Raw genomic sequence first — 25,528 nt, forward strand, 5'->3', positions numbered from 1 at the left:
GATAGATATAATATGCATGTGCTTACTGCTCCTACTTGCAATTATTATGAGAAAGGAACTACATCTCCTCCTCTCCATGTTTCCAATATATTAAAATTGCAACAAACTGTTTGTACTATGCATTAGCCTTGACTATGTGTGCATGAATTGTTCTTTTATGACATGCCGATGCATAGGAAGAGAGTTAGACTTCATTGTTGCATTATATATGTTACTTTGTGCTCACTACTAAATCACAAATCATTGTTAATTAAAATTGGCTTTGATATACCTTGGGATCCGGGTGGATCCATTACTTGAGCACTATATGCCTAGCTTAATGGCTTTAAAGAAAGCGTTGCCAGGGAGACAACCCGGAAGTTTTAGAGAGTCATTTATTTCCGTTGTGTGCTTTTATAAAGTACAAATTAATTGTATCATAAAAATAATGTGCCAAGATTTGCCTTTAGGACGTTTACATTGCTTGTTGGTTTGTGCGGTGCAAAACAGAAACTTTGGTTGTAGTGTGCGATTTTACATTTTTTTACTGGAACGTCATAGGGTTCCAAAACTTTTTGCACTGTCTTTCTATACAAGTTGTTTATTTTTTCCTATTTTTTTCAGAATTTTTGGAGTACCAGAAGTATGGTGAATGTTCAGATTACTACAGACTGTCCTGTTTAAGACATATTCTGTTTTTGATGCATTGTTTGCTTGTTTTGATGAAACTATTGATTTCTATCAGTGGATTAAGCCATGGAAAAGTTATATTACAGTAGCTACAGTTCAAAAAAAATATGAATTGGTTTGCAATAGTACTTAGAGTAGTGATTTGCTTTATTATACTAACGGATCTAACCGAGCTTTCTGTTGAGTTTTGTGTGGATGAAGTGATCAAAGATCGAGGAGGTCTCGATATGAGGAGAAGGAGAGGCAAGAGCTCAAGCTTGGGGATTCCCAAGGCAACCCAAGTAAATATTCAAGGAGACTCAAGCATATAAGCTTGGGGATTCCCCGGAAGGCATCCCATCTTTCTTCAACAAGTATCGGTATGTTTTCGATTTCGTTTCGTTCATGTGATATGTGCAAATCTTCGAGCGTCTTTTGCATTTAGTTTTCATTTTTCTTTGATGCACCTTGCTGGTATGAGATAGTCCATGGTTTATTTATAGAATTCTCTTTGCACTTCACTTATACCTTTTGAGTATGGCTCTATAGAACGCTTCACATGCTTCACTTATATCATTTGAAGTTTGGATTGCCTGTTTCTCTTCACATAGAAAACCGGCATTTGTAGAATGCTCTTTTGCTTCACTTATATTTGTTAGAGCATGGGCATATATTTTGAAGAAAGAATTAAAACTCTCTTGCTTCACTTATATCTATTTAGAGAGAGGACATGAATTGGTCATTCACATGGTTAGTCATAAAATTCTACATAAAACTTATAGATCACTGAATATGATATGTTTGATCCCTTGCAATAGTTTTGCGATATAAATATGGTGATACTAGAGTCATGCTAGTGGGTAGTTGTGGATTGTAGAAATACTTGTGTTGAAGTTTGTGATTCCCGTAGCATGCACGTATGGTGAACCATTATGTAACGAAGTTGGAGCATGAGGTATTTATTGATTGTCTTCCTTATGAGTGGCGGTCGGGGACAAGCGATGGTCTTTTCCTACCAATCTATCCCCCTAGGAGCATGCGCGTAGTACTTTGTTTCGATGACTAATAGACTTTTGCAATAAGTATGTGAGTTCTTTATGACTAATGTTGAGTCCATGGATTATACGCACTCTCACCCTTCCATCATTGCTAGCCTCTTCGGTGCCGTGCATTGCCCTTTCTCACCTCGAGAGTTGGTGCAAACTTCATCGGTGCATCCAAACCCCGTGATATGATACGCTCTATCACACATAAGCCTCCTTATATCATCCTCAAAACAACCACCATACCTACCTATTATGGCATTTCCATAGCCATTACGAGATATATTGCCATGCAACTTCTATCATCATCATATACATGACTTGAGCATTTATTGTCATATTGCTTTGCATGATCGTAAGATAGCTAGCATAATGATTTCATGGCTTGTCCATTTTCTGATGTCATTGCTACGCTAGATCATTGCACATCCCGATACACCGCCAGAGGCATTCATATAGAGTCATATTTTGTTCTAGTATCGAGTTGTAAGTAAATAAAAGTGTGATGATCATCATTATTAGAACATTGTCCCATGTGAGGTTATCAAAATAAAAGTGGCCAAAGAAGCCCCCTCCCTTAAAAAAGAGAGAGGCCAAAGAATCCTAAAAAAGAGGAAAAAATAAAAAAATGAGAGAAAAGAGAGAAGGGGCAATGTTACTATCGTTTTACCACACTTGTGCTTCAGAGTAGCACCATGTTCTTCATATAGAGAGTCTCTTGAGTTATCACTTTCATATACTAGTGGGAATTTTCATTATAGAATTTGGCTTGTATATTCCAATGATGGGCTTCCTCAAATGCCCTAGGTCTTCATGAGCAAGCAAGTTGGATGCGCACCCACTTAGTTTCAGTTTGAGCTTTCATACACTTATAGCTCTTAGTGCACCCGTTGCATGACAATCCCTACTCCTCGCATTGACATCAATTGATGGGCATATCCATAGTGCGTTGATTAGCCGCGTCGGTATGAGACTTTCTCCTTTTTGTCTTCTCCACACAACCTCCACCATCATATTCTATTCCACCTATAGTGCTATGTCCATAGCTCATGATCATGTATTGCGTGATAGCTGAAAAGGTTTGAGAACGTCAAAAGTATGAAACAATTGCTTGGCTTGTCATCGGGGTTGTGCATGATTTGAAAATTTTGTGTGGTGAAGATGGAGCATATTCAGACCATATGATTTTATAGGGATAACTTTCTTTGGCCATGTTATTTTGAAAAGGCATGATTGCTTTATTAGTATGCTTGAAGTATTATTGTCGTAATGTCAAATGATAGACTATTGCTTTGAATCACTCGTGTCTTAATATGCATGCCATGATTAGATTACATGATCAAGATTATTCTAGGTAGCATTCCACATCAAAAATTATTTACCTACTTGAGGACGAGAAGAAATTAAGCTTGGGGATGTTGATATGTATCCGTCGTATCCATAATTTTTTATTGTTCCATGCCAATATTATACAACTTTCATATACTTTTGGCAACTTTTTATACTATTTTTGGGACTAACATATTGATCCAGTGCCTAGTGCCAGTTCCTGTTTGTTGCGCGTTTTTTGTTTCACAGAAAATCCATATCAAACGGAGTCCAAACGGGATAAAAACTTACGAAGTTTTTTTGGAATATATGTGATTTTTGGGAAGAAGAATCAACGCGAGACGATGCCCGAGAGGGGCACGAGGCAGGGGGCGCGCCCCTGACCCTCGTGGCCACCCCGTAAGGCGGTTGGTGCCCTTCTTTCACCGCAAGAAAGCCAATATCCGGGTACAAATCGTGTTAAAATTTCAGCCCAATCGGAGTTACGGATCTCCGAGAATATAAGAAACGGTGAAAGGCCATAATCTAGAACGCAGAAACAGAGAGAGACAAAGAGACAGATCCAATCCCGGAGGGGCTCTCGCCCCTCCCATGCCATGGAAGACAAGGACTAGAGGGGAAACCCTTTTCCCATCTTGGGAGAAGGCCAAGGAAGAAGAAGAAGGGGGGCCCTCTCCTCCTCTCTCTCGGTGGCGCCTGAACACCGCCGGGGCCATCATCGTCACCGCAATCTACACTAACACCTCCGTCATCTTCACCAACATCTTCATCACCTTCCCCCATCTATCTACAGCGGTCCACTCTCCAGCAACTCGCTGTACCCTCTACTTGAACATGGTGCTTTATGCTTCATATTATTATTGTTGGGTGCACACCAGAGACACATGAGATAAAGGCTATCCGTTGGATTGAGATTACTGGGTCTAATCATGGGGTTGTAATGGGTATGTGTATGTTTTGTGGGGTGCGTTTAGTGAAGTTCTTGTTGGATTGTTTAATAGTAGTGTAGATAACCCACAAGTATAGGGGATCGCAACAGTTTTCGAGGGTAGAGTATTCAACCCAAATTTATTGATTCGACACAAGGGGAGCTAAAGAATATTCTCAAGTATTAGAAGCTGAGTTGTCAATTCAACCACACCTGGAAACTTAATATCTGCAGCAAAGTGTTTAGTAGCAAAGTAATATGATAGTAGTGGTAACGGTAGCAAAAGGTAATGATAGCAAAAGTAATGTTTTTGGTGTTTTGTAGTGATGATAGCAATAGCAACGGAAAAGTAAATAAGCGAGGAACAATATATGAAAAGATCGTAGGCAATGGATCAGTGATGGAGAATTATGCCAGATGCGGTTCATCATGCAACAGTCATAACCTAGGGTGACACATAACTAGCTCCATTTTATTGATATAATGTAGGCATGTATTCCGAATATAGTCATACGTGCTTACGGAAAAGAACTTGCATGACATCTTTTGTTCTACCCTCCCGTGGCAGCGGGGTCCTTACGAAAACTAAGGGATATTAAGGCCTCCTTTTAAAAGAGTACCGAAACAAAGCATTAGCACATAGTGAATACATGAACTCCTCAAACTACGGTCATCACTGTTAAGTATCCTGATTATTGTCACCTCGGGGTTAACGGATCATAACACATAATAGGTGACTATAGACTTGCAAGATAGAATCAAGAACTCACATATATTGATGAAAACATAATAGGTTCAGATCTGAAATCATGGCACCCGGGCCCTAGTGACAAGCATTAAGCATAGCAAAGTCATAGCAACATCAATCTCAGAACATAGTGGATACTAGGGATCAAACCCTAACAAAACTAACTCGATTACATGATAGATCCCATCCAACCCATCACCGTCCAGCAAGCCTACGATGGAATTACTCACGCACGGCGGTGAGCATCATGAAATTGGTGATGGAGGATGGTTGATGATGACGATGGCGACGGATTCCCCTCTCCGGAGCCCCGAACAGACTCCAGATCAGCCCTCCCCAGAGGTTTTAGGGCTTGGCGGCGGGTCCGTATCGTAAAACGCGATGAATCCTTCTCTCTGATTTTTTTCTCCCCGAAATCAAATATATAGAGTTGGAGTCGGAGGAGCTCTAGGGGGCCACGAGGTAGGGGGCGCGCCCCCCACCCTCATGGACAGGTGGTGGGCCCCCTAGCCTTCATCTTTTGCCAGGATTTTTTATTATTTCCGAAAAGTTGTTCCATGAAGTTTCAGGTCATTCCGAGAACTTTTGTTTCTGCACATAAATAACACCATGGTAATTCTGCTGAAAACAACGTCAGTCCGGGTTAGTTCCATTCAAATCATGCAAGTTAGAGTTCAAAAAAGGGGCAAAAGTGTTTGGAAAAGTAGATACGACGGAGACGTATCAACTCCTCCAAGCTTAAACCTTTGCTTGTCCTCAAGCAATTCAGTTGATAAACTACAAGTGATAAAGAAAAACTTTTACAAACTCTATTTGCTATTGTTGTTGTAAATATGTAAATCCAGCATTCAAGTTTTCATTAAAGATTATAACTAACCACATTCACAATAACACTTAGGTTTCAAGTTTACTCATATCAATGGCATAATCAACTAGCGAGCAATAATAATAAATCTCGGATGACAACACTTTCTCAAAACAATCATAATATGATATAACAAGATGGTATCTCGCTAGCCCTTTCTGAGACCGCGAAACATAAATGCAGAGCACCTTTAAAGATCAAGGACCGACTAGACATTGTAATTCATGGTAAAAGAGATCCAGTCAAGTCATACCCAATGTAAACTAACAATAATGAATGCAAATGATAGCAGTGCTCTCCAACTGGTGTTGTTTAAGAAGAAGATGATGACTCGGCATAAAAGTAAATAGATAGGCCATTCACAGAGGGAAGCAGGGATTTATAGAGGTGCCAGAGCTCGGTTTAGAAACAGAGATGAATAATATTTTGAGCGGTATACTTTCATTGTCAACATAACAACCAAGATATGGCGATATCTTCCATGCTACACACATTGTAGGCGGTTCCCAAACAGAATGGTAAAGTTTATACTCCCCCTTCCACCAACAAGCATCAATCCATGGCTTGCTCGAAACAACGAGTGCTTCCAACTAACAAGAGTCCCATGGGGAGTTTTGTTTGCAATTATTTTGATTTAGTTTGCATAAAGCATGGGACTGGGCATCCCGGTGACTAGCCACTTTCTCGTGAGGGAGGAGCGGGGTCCACTCCTCTTGAGAATAACCCGCCTAACATGGAAGATACAGACAGCCCTAGTTGATACATGAGCTATTCGAGCATACAAAACAGGATATTTATTTGAAGGTTTAGAGTTTGGCACATACAAATTTACTTGGAACGGCAGGTAGATACCGCATATAGGAAGGTATAGTGGACTCATATGGAATAACTTTGGGGTTTAAGGGAGTTGGATGCACAAGAAGTATTCCCGCTTAGTACAAGTGAAGGCTAGCAAAAGACTGGGAAGCGACCAGCTAGAGAGCGACAACAGTCATGAACATGCATTAAAATTAATCAACACTGAATGCAAGCATGAGTAGGATATAATCCACCATGAACATAAATATCGTGAAGGCTATGTTGATTTTGTTTCAACTACATGCGTGAACATGCACCAAGTCAAGTCACTTAAATCATTCAGAGGAGGATACCACCCTATCATACCACATCACAACCATTTTAATAGCATGTTGGCACACAAGGTAAACCATTATAACTCATAGCTAATCAAGCATGGCACAAGAAACTATGATCTCTAGTTGTCATTGCAAACATGTTTATTCATAATAGGCTGAATCAGGAACGATGAACTAATCATATTTACAAAAACAAAAGAGGTCGAGTTCATACCAGCTTTTCTCATCTCAGTCAGTCCATCATATATCGTCATAATTGCCTTTCACTTGCACGACCGAACGATGTGAATAATAATAATAGTGCGAGTGCATTGGACTAAGTTGGAATCTGCAAGCATTCAATAAACAGGAGAAGACAAGGCAATATGGGCTCTCTTGTCTGATCAACAATTATGCATATAAGAGCCACTTCAACAGTTTAATCATGGTCTTCTCCTATCGACCCCCAAAGAAAATAAAAGAAATAAAACTATTTACACGGGAAAGCTCCCAACAACCAAAAGAAGAACGGGAAATCTTTTTGGGTTTTCCTTTTAATTACTACTACATGCATGGAAATTAAATCTAGCTAAAAGCTACAACTAGTTTTTTTGGTTTTTCTTAAGGTTTATTAAATACACAAGAAGAAAGCATAAAAAGGAAAATAAACTAGCATGGATGATACAATGAAAAAGTATGAGCACTGACATCTAGCAATGAGTGTGTGAACATGAATGTAATGTCGGTGGGAAATACGTACTCCCCCAAGCTTAGGCTTTTGGCCTAAGTTAGTATAAGGCCACGGCTGGCCTGGCGGATATCCATAATAGTAGTTGGGGTCGTACTGCGAAGAAGAAGACTCCGATTGCCCCTGGTTGGCAATCATCTCCGGATCCCACTGGTAATTAGACCGTCGTGGAGGATCAACTTGTGGTTCCGACTCTGGCTCTGTGGCTGATGTAGGGTTCCGATAGGCGTGAATAGCCTCTAATGTAACAAGGTACTAGCCTGTAGATAAATCAAACAAGGAAGGAGCAGGCAGGGTAATAGTCTCAGGATGATGTTTATCAAAGAATAATTTGTATTTAAGCTCTCCTTCCCTATTCTTAACAATAAAATCATGTGCCACCATACTCTAATAATCTAAATAAACATGAGGTGGCACTTTTTCTTCCTTCTCATAATGCCTAATAGGTATGTTAAAATGTGCAGCTAGGCGTGAAGCATAGATGCCTCCAAAGATGGGCCCTTTGTACGGTTCAGACTTAACCGTTTAGCAATAATGCCGCCCATACTAACAGAGTTATCACTGAATAAACCGTGGAGCAAAATAATAATATCAGGAACACTAAGGTTTCCACAGTTTCCGCAACCAATTAAGCAACGACTAGCAAATAATGCAAAATAGCGTAAAACAGGAAAATGTATGCTAGTGATTCGTGCATTGAAAACCTTCCTTGTTTCCCCTACAGTGATGGTATCAATAAACCCATCCACATCCTCGTGATGTGGTTCCTCTGTCTTGCCCTCGAAAGGGACTAAACAAACCCGACAAAAATCATAAAGTGACATCTCCTTATGCTCATCATATAAATAAAACTCCACCGTAGGTGGTGAGCTCCTAGAATGGAAATGAAAGTTTTGCACAAAGATATTTGTGAGCAAGAGATACTGATCATGTTGGTCGTGGAGGAAAGCGGTGAGGCCTGCATTTTTAGCCAACTCATAAAAATCTTCATAAATCCCGGCTGCTCTCAAGAAATCATCGGAAGGCCATTCACACGACCGAACCTCCGTGGTGCGAGGTAGATTATACTTGGGCTTCTTTGCCTTTTCCTTCGAGCTTCGGCTCGATGAGCCCCTCAAAAGTCTCTTCATCATTTTCTGAAAAATTCTGAAATTTTTAGTAACTTCAAAACAAAAGTAAACCAAACTCAACAATATTGATAGCAACTACTCCTACAAGTGCCTAGAGCCTATATCATGCATCAAAACTACTTGGAACCATATAATTTTGACATGCAAGCTCAAGAACATGGTCACCTAGGCAGCACAAATTTGCAATGAATAAAGCACTAGAACAAAAACTAATTGGACCAATGGAGGAGTCACATACCAAGGAAACAATCTCCCCAAGCAGTTTTGTGAGAGGTGCTTTGAGCAAGGAGATCAAAAATGGCAGCAAAACGAGCCTGGACTCGGGTTTGAGCTGGTTATTCGTGTTTGTGAGAGGAAGAAGAAGTGTGTGGGTGAAAGGATAAGTGGAGGAGGGCCACCGTGGGCCCACGAGGTAGGGGGCGCGCCCAGGGGGGTAGGGTGCGCCCTCCACCCTCGTGGCCAGGTGGATGACCCCCCTGTTGTGTTCTCAATGCCAAATATTCTCAAATATTCTAGAAAATCATATTTAAATTTCAGGGCATTTGGAGAACTTCTATTTTCGGGGTATTTTTATATTGCACAGATAATCAAATAACAGAGAGAAAAATATTTATTTTTATTTTATTTAATATAAATAACAGAAAATAAAAGTGGGGTACAGAAGGTTGTGCCTTCTAGTTTCATCCATCTCATGCTCATCAAAAGGAATCCACTAACAAGGTTGATCAGGTCTCATTAACGAACTCATTCTGAATAACATGGAACTGGAGAAATTTCGAATAACACTATGTTACCTCAACGGGGATATGGACATCCCCAATAACAAGAATATCATATTTCTTCTTGACAGTAGGAAGAGGAAATTCAAAACCTCCAAATATAATCGATGGAATTTTCCAATAGAATTGATACTATGGACTTGAGGTTGTTTCCTCGGAAAGTGTATCGTATGCTCATTACCATTAACATGAAAAGTGACATTGCCTTTAGTGCAATCAATAACAGCCCCTGCAGTATTCAAAAAGGGTCTTCCAAGAATAATAGACATACTATCGTCCTCGGGAATATCAAGAATAACAAAGTCCATTAAAATAGTAACTTTTGCAACTACAACAGGCACATCCTCACAAATACCGACAGGTATAGCAGTTGATTTATCGGCCATTTGCAAAGATATTTTAGTAGGTGTCAACTTATTCAAATCAAGTCTACGATATAAAGAGAGAGGCATAACACTAACACCGGCTCCAAGATCACATAAAGCAGTTTTAACATAGTTTCTTTTAATAGAGCATGGTATAGTTGGTACACCAGGATCTCCTAGTTTCTTAGGTATTCCACCCTCAAAAGTATAAGTAGCAAGCATGGTGGAAATTTCATCTTCCGGTATCTTCCTTTTATTAGTAACAATATCTTTCATATACTTAGCATAAGGATTCATTTTGAGCATATCAGTTAATCGCATACGCAAAAAGATAGGTCTAATCATTTCAGCAAAGCGCTCAAAATCCTCATCATCCTTTTTCTTGGATGGTTTGGGAGGAAAAGGCATGGGTTTCTGAACCCAAGGCTCTCTTTCTTTACCATGTTTCCTAGCAATAAAGTCTTTCTTATCATAACGTCGATTCTTTGACTGTGGGTTATCAAGATCAACAGCAGGTTCAATTTCTATATCATTATCATTACTAGGTTGAGCATCATCATGAATATTTTTATTAACATTATCACTAGTTTCAGGTTCATTACCAGATTGTGTTTCACCATCAGAGATAGAAATATCATTTGGATTCTCAGGTGTTTCAGTAATAGGTTCACTAGAAGCATGCAAAGTCCTATCATTTTTCTTTTTCTTCCTTTTAGAAGGACTAGGTGCATCTATATTATTTCTCTGAGAATCTTGCTCAATTCTTTTAGGGTGGCCTTCAGGATACAAAGGTTCCTGAGTCATTCTACCAGTTCTAGTAGCCACTCCAATAGCATAATCATTATTCTTACTATTCAATTCATTGGGCAAATCATTTTGAGCTTTAAGTACTTGTTCTACTTGAGTGGTAACCATAGAAGCATGTTTACTAATAAGTTTAAGTTCACTTTTAACATTAGCCATATAATCACCCAAGTGCTCAAGCATGTTTGAATTGTATTTCAATTGTCTACCAAAATAAGCATTAAAATCTTCTTGCTTAGCCATAAATTTATCAAACTCATCTAAGCATGGGCTAGCAAATTTAGTAAACAGAATTTTAGCTTTATCATATCTATAGAGAGAATTTACCTTTACTACCTGTGTTGGGTTATCAAGACCACAAGTTTCTTCAATAGGTAATGGATTAAGATCATAAGTTTCTTCGACAGGCGGTAAATTAAGACCATGTATTTCTTCAATAGGAGGTAAATTCTTAACATCTTCAGCTTTAATACCTTTTTCTTTCATAGATTTCTTTGCCTCTTGCATATCTTCAGGACTGAGAAATAGAATACCCTTTTTCTTCGGAGTTGGTTTAGGAATAGGCTCAGGAACTGGCTCAGGAGGTGTCCAATTATTTTCATTTGTCAACATATTATTCAATAGAATTTCAGCTTCATCCGGTGTTCTTTCCCTGAAAACAGAACCAGCACAACTATCTAGGTAATCTCTGGAAGCATCGGTTAGTCCATTATAAAAGATATCAAGTATTTCATTTTTCTTAAGAAGATGATCAGGCAACGCATTAAGTAATTTGAGAATCCTCCCCCAAGCTTGTGGGAGACTCTCTTCTTCAATTTGCACAAAATTATATATATCCCTTAAAGCATCTTGTTTCTTATGAGCAGGGAAATATTTAGTAGAGAAGTAATAAATCATATCCCGTGGACTACGCACACAACCAGGATCAAGAGAATTAAACCATATCTTAGCATCACCCTTTAATGAGATGGAAATATTTTAAGGATATAAAAGTAGCAAGTTCTCTCATCATTAGTGAACAGGGTAGCTATATCATTTAATTTAGTAAGATGTGCCAGAACAGTTTCAAATTCATAGCCATGAAAAGGATCAGATTCAACCAAAGTAATTATATTAGGATCAACTGAGAATTCATAATCCTTATCAGTAACACAGATAGGTGAAGTAGCAAAAGCAGGGTCAGGTTTCATTCTAGCATTTAGAGATTGTTGATTCCATTTAGCTAATAACCTCTTAAGTTCGTATCTATCTTTGCAAGCTAAAATAGCTAAAGAAGCTTCTTTATCAAAAACATAACCCTCAAGAATAACAGGCAAGTCTTCATCATCAATTTCATCAGTATTATCAGATTCAATATTTTCATTCTCTCTAGCCCTAGCAAGTTGTTCATCAAGAAATTCACCAAGTGGCACAGTAGTATCAAGCATAGAAGTAGTTTCATCATAAGTATCATGCATAGCATAAGTAGCATCATCAATAACAAGCGACATATCAGAACGAACAGCAGAAGCAGGTTTAGGTGTCGCAAGCTTACTCATAACAGAAGGTGAATCAAGTGCAGAGCTAGATGGCAGTTCCTTACCTCCCCTCGTAGTTGAGGGGTAAATCTTGGTTTTTGGATCTCTCAAGTTCTTCATAATGATAAGCAGATATAAATCCCAAGTGACTCAAAGAATAGAGGTACGCTCCCCGGCAATGGCGCCAGAAAATAGTCTTGATAACCCACAAGTATAAGGGATCGCAACAGTTTTCGAGGGTAGAGTATTCAACCCAAATTTATTGATTCGACACAAGGGGGGCTAAAGAATATTCTCAAGTATTAGTAGCTGAGTTGTCAATTCAACCACACCTGGAAACTTAATATCCGCAACAAAGTGTTTAGTAGCAAAGTAATATGATAGTAGTGGTAACGGTAGCAAAAGGTAATGATAGCAAAAGTAATGTTTTTGGTATTTCGTAGTGATGATAGCAATAGCAACAAAAAAGTAAATAAGCGAGGAACAATATATGGAAAGCTCGTAGGCAATGGATCAGTGATGGAGAATTATGCCGGATGCGGTTCATCATGTAACAGTCATAACCTAGGGTGACACAGAACTAGCTCCAGTTCATTGATATAATGTAGGCATGTATTCCAAATATAGTCATACGTGCTTATGGAAAAGAACTTGCATGACATCTTTTATCCTACCCTCCCGTGGCAGCGAGGTCCTTACGGAAACTAAGGGATAGTAAGGCCTCCTTTTAATAGAGTACCGGAACAAAGCATTAACACATAGTGAATACATGAACTCCTCAAACTACGGTCATCACCGGTAAGTATCCCGATTATTGTCACCTCAGGGTTAATGGATCATAACACATAATAGGTGACTATAGACTTGCAAGATAGGATCAAGAACTCTCATATATTGATGAAAACATAATAGGTTCAGATCTGAAATCATGGCACTCGGGCCCTAGTGACAACCATTAAGCATAGCAAAGTCATAGCAACATCAATCTCGGAACATAGTGGATACTAGGGATCAAACCCTAACAAAACTAACTCGATTACATAATAGATCCCAACCAACCCATCACCGTCCAGCAAGCCTACAATGGAATTACTCACGCATGGTGGTGAGCATCATGAAATTGGTGATGGAGGATGGTTGATGATGACACTGGCGACGGATTCCCCTCTCCGGAGCCCCGAATGGACTCCAGATCAGCCCTCCCGAGAGGTTTTAGGGCTTGGCGACGGCTCCATATCGTAAAACGCGATGAATCCTTCTCTCTGATTTTTCCCCCCCAAAACCAAATATATAGAGTTGGAGTTGGAGTCGGGGGAGCTCCAGGGGGCCCACGAGGTAGGGGGCGCGCCCTAGGGGGGCAGGCGCGCCCCCACCCTCATGGACAGGTGGTGGGCCCCGGGCCTTCTTCTTTTGCAAGGATTTTTTATTATTTCCAGAAAGTTGTTCCGTGAAGTTTCAGGTCATTCCGAGAACTTTTGTTTTTGCACATAAATAACACCATGGTAATTCTGCTGAAAACAGTGTCAGTCCGGGTTAGTTCCATTCAAATCATGCAAGTTAGAGTCCAAAACAAGGGAAAAAGTGTTTGGAAAAGTAGATACGATGGAGACGTATCAATACCCCTCTGATTATGAACATGAATATGCTTTGTGAGTAGTTACGTTTGTTCCTGAGGAGATGGGAGAAGTCTTGCTATTAGTAGTCATGTGAATTTGGTATTCGTTCGATGTTTTGATGAGATGTATGTTGTCTCTCCTCTAGTGGTGTTATGTGAACGTCGACTACATGACACTTCACCATTATTTGGGCCTAGAGGAAGGCATTGGGAAGTAATAAGTAGATGATGGTTTGCTAGAGTGACAGAAGCTTAAACCCTAGTTTATGCGTTGCTTCGTAAGGGGCTGATTTGGATCCATATGTTTCATGCTATGGTTAGGTTTACCTTAATACTTTTGTTGTAGTTGCGGATGCTTGCAATAGAGGTTAATCATAAGTGGGATGTTTGTCCAAGTAAGGACAGCACCCAAGCACCGGTCCACCCACATATCAGATTATCAAAGTATCGAACGTGAATCATATGATCGTGATGAAACCTAGCTTGACGATAATTCCCATGTGTCCTTGGGAGCGCTTTTCTCTATATAAGAATTTGTCCAGGCTTGTCCTTTGCTACAAAAGGACTAGTCCACCTTGCTGCACCTTATTTACTTTATTCACTTGTTGCTCGTTACCAATTACCTTATCACAAAACTATCTGTTACCTATAATTTCAGTGCTTGCAGATAATACCTTGCTGAAAACCGCTTATCATTTCCTTCTGCTCCTCGTTGGGTTCGACACTCTTACTTATCAAAAGGACTACCATAGATCCTCTATACTTGTGGGTCATCAAGACTCTTTTCTGGCGCCGTTGCCGGGGAGTGAAGCGCCTTTGGTAGGTGGAAATTGGTAAGTAAAAATTTATATAGTGTGCTTTAATTTACTGTCACTCGTTACTATGGAAAGTAACCCTCTGAGGGGCTTGTTCGGGGTATCTTCACCCCGACCAGTAGAGCAAAGAGTTGCTCCTCAACCCACTGAACCTACTGAACCTACTAAAAATGAAAATGTGTACTTTGAAATTCCTTCGGGTACGATAGAAAAACTGCTAGCTAATCCTTTTGCAGGAGATGGAACATTACATCCTGATGAGCACCTAATATATGTGGATGAAGTTTGTGGATTATTTAAGCTTGCAGGTATGCCCGATGATGTTATCAAGAAGAAGGTCTTCCCTTTATCTTTGGAGGGAGATGCATTGACATGGTATAGGCTATGTGATGATATGGGATCATGGAACTACAAACGATTGAAATTGGAATTTCATCAGAAGTTTTATCCTATGCATCTTGTTCATCGCGATCGTAATTACATATATAATTTTTGGCCTCGCGAAGAAGAAAGCATCGCTCAAGCTTGGGGGAGGCTTAAATCAATGTTATATTCATGCCCCAATCATGAGCTTTCAAGAGAAATGATTATTCAAAATTTTCATGCTCGGCTTTCTGATAACAATCGCACCATGCTCGATACTTCTTGTGCTGGCTCTTTTATGATGAAGACTATTGAATTCAAATGGGATTTATTGGAAAGAATTAAACGCAACTCTGAAGATTGGGATCTCTACGAAGGTAAGAAGTCAGGTATGACACCTAAGTTTGATTGTGTTAAATCTTTTATGGGTACCGATGTTTTCCATAAATTTAGCACTAAATATGGACTTGACTCTGAGATAGTAGCTTCTTTCTTTGAATCTTTTGCTACTCATGTTGATCTCCCTAAGGAGAAGTGGTTTAAATATCATCCTCCCATAGAAGTAAAAGTAGCTGCACCTATTAAAGTTGAAGAAAATACTATCACTTATAATGATCCTGTTATTCCTACTGCTTATGTTGAGAAACCACCTTTTCCTGTTAGGATAAAAGATCATGCTAAAGCTTCAACTGTGGTTCGTAAAAGCAATATTAGAACCTATACACCTCCTGAGCAAGTTAAAGTTGAACCTAATATTGCTATGGTTAAGGATCTCTTGGCTGATAATATTGATGGGCATGTTATTTATTTCTGTGATGAAACTTCTAGAATTGCTAAACCTTGTGCTAAAGATAAACATAGACATGTGGTAGGCATGCCTATTATTTCTGTTAAAATAGGAGATCATTGTTATCATGGCTTATGTGATATGGGTGCTAGTGCTAATGCAATACCTATTGACTTATACAAAGAAATTATGCATGATATTGCACCTGTTGAGTTAGAAGAAATTGACGTCACAATTAAACTGGCCAATAGAGATACTATTTCACCAATGGGAATTGTTACAGATGTTGAAGTCTTGTGTGGGAAAACTAAATATCCTGCTGATTTTCTTGTTCTTGATTCCCCACAAGATAGCTTTTGTCCCATTATATTTGGTAGACCCTTCTTGAACACTGTTAATGCTAGGATAGACTGCAAAAAGGATGTTATTACTATTGGTTTGGGTGATATGTCTCATGAGTTCAACTTTTCTAAATTTCGTAGACAACACCATGAAGAGGAATTGCCTAGTAAAGATGAAATTATTGGTGTTGCTTCTATTGCCGTACCTCCTAGTGATCCTTTAGAACAATATTTGCTAGACCATGAAAATGATATGTTTATGAATGAAATAGATGAAGTGTTCTTTAAACAGGGACCTATTCTGAAACACAACTTGCCTATTGAAATCTTAGGGGATCCTCCTCCACCCAAGGGTGATCCCGTGTTTGAGCTTAAACCATTGCCTGGTACTCTTAAATATGCTTATATTGATGAAAAGAAGATATATCCTATTATTATTAGTGCTAACCTTTCAGAGAAGGAGGAAGAAAAATTATTGAAAACTCTGAAGAAGCACCGTGCTGCTATTGGATATACTCTTGATGATCTTAAGGGCATTAGTCCCACTCTATGTCAACACAAAATAAATCTGGAGAAAGATGCCAAACCAGTTATTGATCACCAATGACAACTAAATCCGAAAATGAAAGAAGTGGTAAGAAAAGAAATACTAAATCTCCTTGAGGCAGGTATAATTTATCCCGTTGCTAATAGTCAGTGGGTAAGTCATGTCCATTGTGTTCCTAAGAAGGGAGGTATTACTGTCGTTCCTAATGATAAAGATGAATTGATTCCGCAAAGAATTATTACAGGTTATAGGATGGTAATTGACTTCCACAAATTAAATAAGGCTACTAAAAAGATCATTACCCCTTACCTTTTATTGATCAAATGCTAGAAAGATTATCCAAACATACACATTTTTGCTTTCTATATGGTTATTCTGGTTTCTCTAAAATACATGTGTCAGCTGATGATCAATCTAAGACCACTTTTACTTGCCCTTTCAGTAATTTTGCTTATAGACATATGCCTTTTGGTTTATGTAATGCACCTGCTACCTTTCAAAGATGCATGATGGCTATATTCTCTGACTTTTGTGAAAAGATATGTGAGGTATTCATGGATGATTTCTCCGTTTATAAATCCTCTTTTGATGATTGCTTAAGCAACCTTGATCGAGTTTTGCAGAGATGTGAAGAAACTAACCTTGTCTTGAATTGGGAGAAATGCCACTTTATGGTTAATGAAGGTGTTGTCTTGGGGCACAAAATTTCTGAAAGAGGCATTGAAGTTGATAAAGCTAAAGTTGATGCTATTGAAAAGATGCCGTGTCCCAAGGACATCGAAGGTATAAGAAGTTTCCTTGGTCATGCCGGTTTTTGTAGGAGGTTCATTAAGGACTTCTCAAAAATTTCTCGGCCTCTGACTAATTTATTACAAAAAAATATACTGTTCGTCTTTGATGATGATTGTGTAGAAGAATTTGAAATACTTAAGAAAGCATTAATCTCTACACCTATTTGTTCAGCCACCTGATTGGAATTTACCTTTTGAAATTATGTGTGATGCTAGTGATTATGCTGTAGGTGCTGTTCTAGGGCAAAGAGTTGATAAGAAATTAAATGTTATTCAATATGCTAGTAAAACTCTAGACAATGCCCAGAGAAATTATGCTACTACTGAAAAAGAATTCTTAGCAGTTGTATTTGCTAGTGATAAGTTCAGACCTTATATTGTTGATTCTAAAGTAACTATTCACACGGATCATGCTACTATTAAATATCTTATGGAAAAGAAAGATGCTAAACCTAGACTTATTAGATGGGTTCTCTTGCTACAAGAATTTGATTTACAGATTATTGATAGAAAGGGAGCTGAGAACCCCATTGCAGATAACTTGTCTAGGTTGGAAAATGTTCTTGATGACCCACTACCTATTGATGAAAGCTTTCCTGATGAACAATTAAATGTCATAAATGCTTCTCAAACTGCTCCATGGTATGCTGATTATGCTAATTACATTGTTGCTAAGTTTATACCACCTAGTTTCACATACCAGCAAAAGAAAAAGTTATTTTATGATTTACGACATTACTTATGGGATGACCCACACCTTTATAAAGAAGGAGTAGATGGTGTTATTAGACGTTGTGTACCTGAGCATGAATAGGAACAGATCCTACATAAGTGTCACTCTGAAGCTTATGGAGGACACCACGTTGGAGATAGAACTACACATAAGGTATTGCAATCCGGTTTTTATTGGCCTACTCTCTTCAAGGATGCCCGTAAGTTTGTCTTGTCTTGTGATGAATGTCAAAGAATTGGTAATATTAGTAGACGTCAAGAAATGCCTATGAATTATTCACTTGTTATTGAACCATTTGATGTTTGGGGCTTTGATTATATGGGACCATTTCCTACCTCTAATGGGTATACACATATTTTAGTTGCTGTTGATTACGTTACTATGTGGGTAGAAGCTATTGCAACTAGTAGTGCTGATCATAACACCTCTATTAAGATGCTTAAAGAAGTTATTTTTCCGAGGTTTGGAGTCCCTAGATATTTAATGACTGATGGTGGTTCACATTTTATTCATGGTGCTTTCCATAAAATGCTTGCTAAGTATGATGTTAATCATAGAATTGCATCTCCTTATCACCCACAGTCTAGTGGTCAAGTAGAATTGAGCAATAGGGAACTCAAATTAATTTTGCAAAAGACTGTTAATAGATCTAGAAAGAATTGGTCCAAGAAACTTGATGATGCATTATGAGCCTATAGAACTGCATATAAAAATCCTATGGGTATGTCTCCGTATAAAATGGTCTATGGAAAAGCATGTCACTTACCTCTCGAACTAGAACATAAGGCTTATTGGGCCATTAAAGAGCTCAACTATGATTTCAAACTTGCCGGCGAGAAGAGGTTATTTGACATTAGCTCACTTGATGAATGGAGAACCCAAGCCTATGAGAATGCCAAATTATTTAAACAAAAAGTTAAAAGATGGCATGACAAAAGAACACAAAAGTGTGAGTTTAATGTAGGTGATTATGTATTGCTATACAACTCTCGTTTAAGATTTTTTTGCAGGAAAGCTTCTCTCTAAATGGGAAGGTCCTTACGTTATCAAGGAGGTCTATCATTCCGGTGCCATAAAAATCAACAACTTCGAAGGCACAAATCCGAAGGTGGTGAACGATCAAAGAATCAAACATTATATCTGAGGTAACCCTATAAATGTTGAAACCAATGTTATTGAAATCGTAACCCCGGAGGAATACATAAGGGATACTTTCTGGAACGTTTCAGACTCCGAAAAGGAATAGCTACGTGGTACGGTAAGTAAACCGACTCCAAAACAGTTCTAATGGCAATTTTTCTCCGTTTTGGAATATTTAGAAAAATAGAAAAATAAGAAGCAGTCCGGAAAGGACACGAGGGCTCCACGAGGGTGGAGGGAGCGCCCTACCCCCCTGGGCGCGCCCCCTGCCTCGTGGGCACCTCGTGCGCTCTTCGGACTCTGTTTTCTTGCACGATACGTATTTTGGTCGGTAAAAATTCATTATATAATCTCCCGAAGATTTTGACCACCATATCACGCAAAAATATCCTGTTCTTGTTTCAAGCTGTTTCTACAGCAGATTTAGAGCAAGATGTCTTCTCAAGAGTCGGTCGGGGAGAGTCAGGTGTCTCATCCGACACCGGGACCAAGATCAAACAGTGATGCTGGCCACTTTGGGCCATCAACGGAAGAAGAGATGGAGGCCGATTTGAAAAGGATAGATGCCATGGAAGAGGATCAAGAAGTTACTTCTCGCTTCCGATCTGGATTCACGATGGGGGAACTACAGAGCTCGACCATTCCAAACTCGGTCATCCCTTCCAATGTTAGATTTCTTTCTTATGAAAATATGAAAAAGAGTGTTACTTGTTCTCCCGCAGCTATGCAACATCCATGGGTGAAAGGATCTTTAGTCGTCACAGGCAAGCTTCGAAAGGAAATAATGGGCCACAAGCAGCAAGTCAATAAACTTGAGGAGAAGAATCGTATCCTAAGGGGCATCATCGCCAAGAATATCACCTCACCACCTACTAAGAGGGAGACATAATCACATGGGTATGGGCACTCCCCTTGGCAACTGCCAAGCTTGGGGGAGTGCCCCGGTATCGTATCACCATCACTTTTATCTTTACCATTTTTCTTAGTTCGATCCTTTTGGTAATATCTTGATCTAGTAGAATAAAGTTTTAGTATGATCTAGTTGTGAGTTTTGCTTTATGATCCTTCTATGTAATCGATTCCATGAGCTATATATAATAAAGATTAGTGTTGAGTCAAGGGCTTGATTATTTTGCCATGATCTTGAGTAAATAAAAGAAAAGAGAAAAGAATAAAAGGAAACAAAGAGATCATATTGATCTTATGTAGAGTAATGACTTCACATAGAAAGAGTATTATGAATAAAAGTTGTTGAGATTTGACAATCATAGTTTTGGTCATCATTGCAATTAATATGAAGTAATAAATAAAGAGAGGTCTTCACATATAAATATACTATCTTGGACATCTTTTATGATTGTGAGCACTCATTAAAATATAACATGCTAAAGAGTTGATGTTGGACAAGGAAGACAACATAATGGGTTATGTTTTCTTACATCTAAGATAAATTATATTGTCATGGATCATCCAACATGCTCAGCTTGCCATTCTCCCTCATGCTAGCCAAATTCCTTGCACCAAGTAGAGATACTACTTGTGCTTCCAAATATCCCTAAACCCAGTTTTGCCATGGGAGTCCACCATATCTACCTATGGATTGAGTAAGATCCTACAAGTAGGTTGTCATCGGTGCAAGCAATAAAAATTGCTCTCTAAATATGTATGACTTATTAGTGTGGGAGAAAATAAGCTTTATAAGATCGCTTGATATGGAAGAAATAAAAGCGACAGAATGCATGATAAAGGTCCATATCACAAGTGGCAATATAAAGTGACGTTCTTTCGCATTAAGATTTCGTGCATCCAACCATAAAAGCGCATGGCAACCTATGCTTCCCTCTGTGAAGGGCCTATCTTTTACTTTTATCTCCTACCTTACATAAGAGTCATGGTGATCCTCACCTTTCCTTTTTACATTTTATCTTTTGGCAAGCACAATATGTTGGAAAGATCCTGGTATATATGGCTAATTGGATGTGAGTTTTCATGAACTATTACTGTTGACATTACCCTTGAGGTAAAACATTGGGAGGCAAAACTATAATCCCCTATCTTTCTCTGTGTCCGATTAAAACTCCATACCCATAAGTATTGCGTGAGTGTTAGCAATTGTGAAATACTATATGATAGTTGAGTATATGGACTTGCTGAAAAGCTCTTATATTGACTCTTTCCTATGTTATGATAAATTGAAATTGCTTCAATGACCGAGATTATAGTTTGTTAGTTTTCAATGAAGTTTATGATTCATACTTGAAATTGTGATTGAATTGCTACTCTAGCAAAAGAGATCTTATGACAAGAATTATATAAGTTGTTGTTCTAAAAATGATCATGATGCCTTCATGTCCGTATTTTATTTTTATCGACACCTCTATCTCTAAACATGTGGACATATTTTTCGATTTCGGTTTTCGCTTGAGGACAAGCGAGGTCTAAGCTTGGGGGAGTTGATACGTCCATTTTGCATCATGCTTTTATATCAATATTTATTGCATTATGGGATGTTATTACGCATTATGTCACGATAATTATGCATATTCTCTCTTATTTTACAAGGTTTACATAAAGAGGGAGAATGCCGGCAGCTAGGATTCTGGGATGGAAAAGGAGCAAATATAAGAGACCTATTCTACACAGCTCCAAAAGCCTTGAAACTTCACAGAAGTCATTTTCAGAATATATAAAAAATATTGAGCGCAAGAAGTTCCAGAGGGGGCCACACCCTGCCCACGAGGGGGGGGGGCGCACCCTACCCCCCTGGGCGCGCCCCCTGCCTCGTGGGTCCCCTGGTTGCCCTTTGATGCCCATCTTCTGCTATATGGAATCTTTCGTTGAGGAAGAAATCATAAGCAAGCTTTCGGGACGAGACTCCGCCGCCATGAGGCGGAACCTTGGCGGATCCAATCTAGGGCTCCGGCGGAGCTGTTCTGCCGGGGACACTTCCCTCCAAGAGGGGGAAATCATCACCATCGTCATCACCAACGTTCCTCTCATCAGGAGGGGTCCAATCTCCATCAACATCTTCACCAGCACCATCTCCTCTCAAAACCTAGTTCATCTCTTGTATCCAATTCTTGTCTCTAAGTTTGGGATTGGTACCTGTGGGTTGCTAGTAGTGTTGATTACTCCTTGTAGTTGATGCTAGCTGGTTTACTTGGTGGAAGATCATATGTTCAGATCCTATATGCATATTAATAACCCTCTGATTATGAACATGAATATGCTTTATGAGTAGTTACGTTTGTTCCTGAGGACATGGGAGAAGTATTGCTATTAGTAGTCATGTGAATTTGGTATTCGTTCGATATTTTGATGAGATGTATGTTGTCTCTCCTCTAGTGGTGTTATGTGAACGTCGACTACATGACACTTCACCATTATTTGGGCCTAGAGGAAGGCATTGGGAAGTAATAAGTAGATGATGGGTTGCTAGAGTGACAGAAGCTTAAACCCTAGTTTATGTGTTGCTTCGTAAGGGGCTGATTTGGATCCATATGTTTCATGCTATGGTTAGGTTTATCTTAATACTTATGTTGTAGTTGCGCATGCTTGCAATAGGGGTTAATCATAAGTGGGATACTTGTCCAAGTAAGGGCAGTACCCAAGCACCGGTCCACCCACATATCAAATTATCAAAGTACCGAACGTGAATCATATGATCGTGATGAAAACTAGCTTGACGATAATTCCCATGTGTCCTCGGGGGCGCTTTCCTTCATATAAGAGTTTTTCCAGGCTTGTCCTTTGCTACAAAAAGGATTGGGCCATCTTGCTGCACCTTATTTACTTTATTCACTTGTTGCTCGTTACCAATTATCTTATCACAAAACTATCTGTTACCTATAATTTCAGTGCTTGCAGAGAATACCTTGCTGAAAACCGCTTATCATTTCCTTCCGCTCCTCATTGGGTTCAACATTCTTACTTATCAAAAGGACTACGATAGATCCCCCATACTTGTTGGTCATCAACTATCCCCTTCACGATTCAGTAGTCAGTAGGTTCTTTAAGTAGTGAGTCCAGTACTTCAACTATTCCTTCTTCAACTTTAATGACTAACAAGATCCAGTGGTAACTGCATGCGCATACGTTTGCATGTATAAATTAAGAGGGCATGTGCATAACACTCATCAACTACCCTAAACCCTATACACTTATTAACATCTAGCTAGTAAGCAAAAATAGAATTTGTAGTAGAAGACAGTGTGACTCACGGGAAGTTGTAAGGAAGTAGTATATCTCGATTGGTATTGAGGCGCTTCAGGAACTCTAGCATGTTTTTCTCTACTTCTGCTTTATAACATTCATATGTCCATGTCTCTTCATTAATGGTATTTGGGTCAATGAACCCAATGCCATAGCATCCAGGTTTTTTCATTTCATACATCTTCAACTTGCATAATACCACATAAAAGAATATAGTGAGGATAATTACAGGTAATGATCAACGAGCACTACAGGCTCGACGGCTAGCTTGAGACTTAAATTACGAAAAGAAATCACTTACAGACAATAGCAACTGACGATAGATTTGTCGAGTGCGTCTTGATTGAATAACTGAAACAGTTCTGTATACTCAATGGACAGAGCTGTCTCACGGAAGTAATGCTCTTCCTTGACTTTCACCATGAGGGACTCTCGATTGGTAGTCTTGGTAATTTCCATGTACCACTGATGCAATTCATACATTCCCGCTGAGAGCTTCTTGACCTCCTCAGGCTTGACCAAAGGTTCGCCGCGGACATATTTCCGTTTTATGTCCTCCTCTCTAAGCGTATCCATGGGCTCGATCTCTAGGAGTGATAAACAGTGATACTGAGCTCTGTAGACTGCCTTCTATGCTCGTCGATTATTACCAGCTGATCGGCGCTGGTACTCGCATGTGTTGGTACAATGAGCCGGGGGGTCGATTGCACCGCCTATTCTCCCAGCTGGGGAACGGTTTTCCCGCTTTTTTGGTAGCTGCTTGGCTCGAGCTCGAGCTTGACTCCTTCTTTTGTTGTGCTTGATGTTCCTTTATGATTTGGCGCTCATAGTCTGAGTCAACAGGCTTGGGAGGTGGTTCTTTAGCCATACAAATAAAGTGGTCAACGATATGCTTAGGCACTTTCTCCTTTAGCGGCGGTGCCGGTTTTGGTCCAAAATGGGCGTCCAATTGGGCTCGCACTTCGGCTTCGTTTTCCTTCGGAGTTAGGTTGTAAGGCCTCTTCGGAAGAGGCGCGAGGCTGCTTGGACCATATTGAAATCGCTTGCCTCCTATACCTGATCCTGTACCTCGACTTCTACTGCTACGCACCATAGCTGCGGCGGCTCTCTTCCGCTGTTGCTGAGGTGGCGAAGACGACTGATGTGGTTGACTTGGAGGAGGAGAAGTGGGCTGACGCGGTGCCAGACTTGGAGCAGGAGGAGTGGCCTGACATAGTGCCAGACTTGGAGGAGGAGGAGGGGTGGCCTAACACTACAAAAAAATACACTTCCGTGATGATACGTGTTTGTCACAGTAGGTCGCGTTTTTTTGTCATGCATGTACATCCATGACAAATTTATGACAGAATCAAGATAGTCATACATGTGCTGTCGTAGAAGTGTTCCATGACATTACCAAAATTATCATCATGGAAGTGTCCACTTCCATGACGATAAATCGCGCATCACAGAAGTGCTTTCGTCAAGGGTGACCGACACGTGGCATCCACCGTAACGGAACGCCATTAAGCTATCGGGTTGGGTTTTGGATCCGATAACCCGTTAACAGGCCCGACCAATGGGAAATTTCCACGTGTAAAATTCTTATTGGCCGAACGAAACACGTGTCAGCTCGTCAGTGGGTCAGATAGGCACCTATGACACGTCGACACGTGGCACGACCCAACAGAGGCCCATTCTTGTGAAAAGGCCGGCCTGTTTGATGTGGTCAAAAGGTGGCGGGTCGGCCCATGGAAAGCCTGTTAACGGCCTGTTTGCATATAGCCCATTTACAGCCCGCTAACCCAAGGCCCGTTACGCCCTATCCGAATTAGGCCCAGTAGTGTCATCTGGGCCATCCAATATGATTCCAGCCCGTTTTCACTTCTGGCCCATGTATGGCCCATGACGTCTTTCGGCCCATATGAGGCCCTATGTAAATCTTGGCCTATAACGGCCCATGGTGAAACTGGCCCGTAATGAACAGTGTATCACTTTACACCCATTAATGGCCCGTGGTGAAACTGGCCCGTAATGAATAGTGTATCACTTTATACCCATTAACGGCCCGTTATTCCGTTGGGCCGTTTCCAGCCCATGTTATCTTTCGGCCTTCTCAGAGCCCATTTATTCTTGGGCTCATTTCTAGCATTCGTTTACTTATGGCCCATTACTGTCATTTTCTG

The sequence above is a fragment of the Triticum urartu genome, chromosome 6A (assembly GCF_056163025.1).
Source record: "Triticum urartu cultivar PI428250 chromosome 6A, HENAU_Tu73, whole genome shotgun sequence".
NCBI lineage: Eukaryota > Viridiplantae > Streptophyta > Magnoliopsida > Poales > Poaceae > Triticum > Triticum urartu.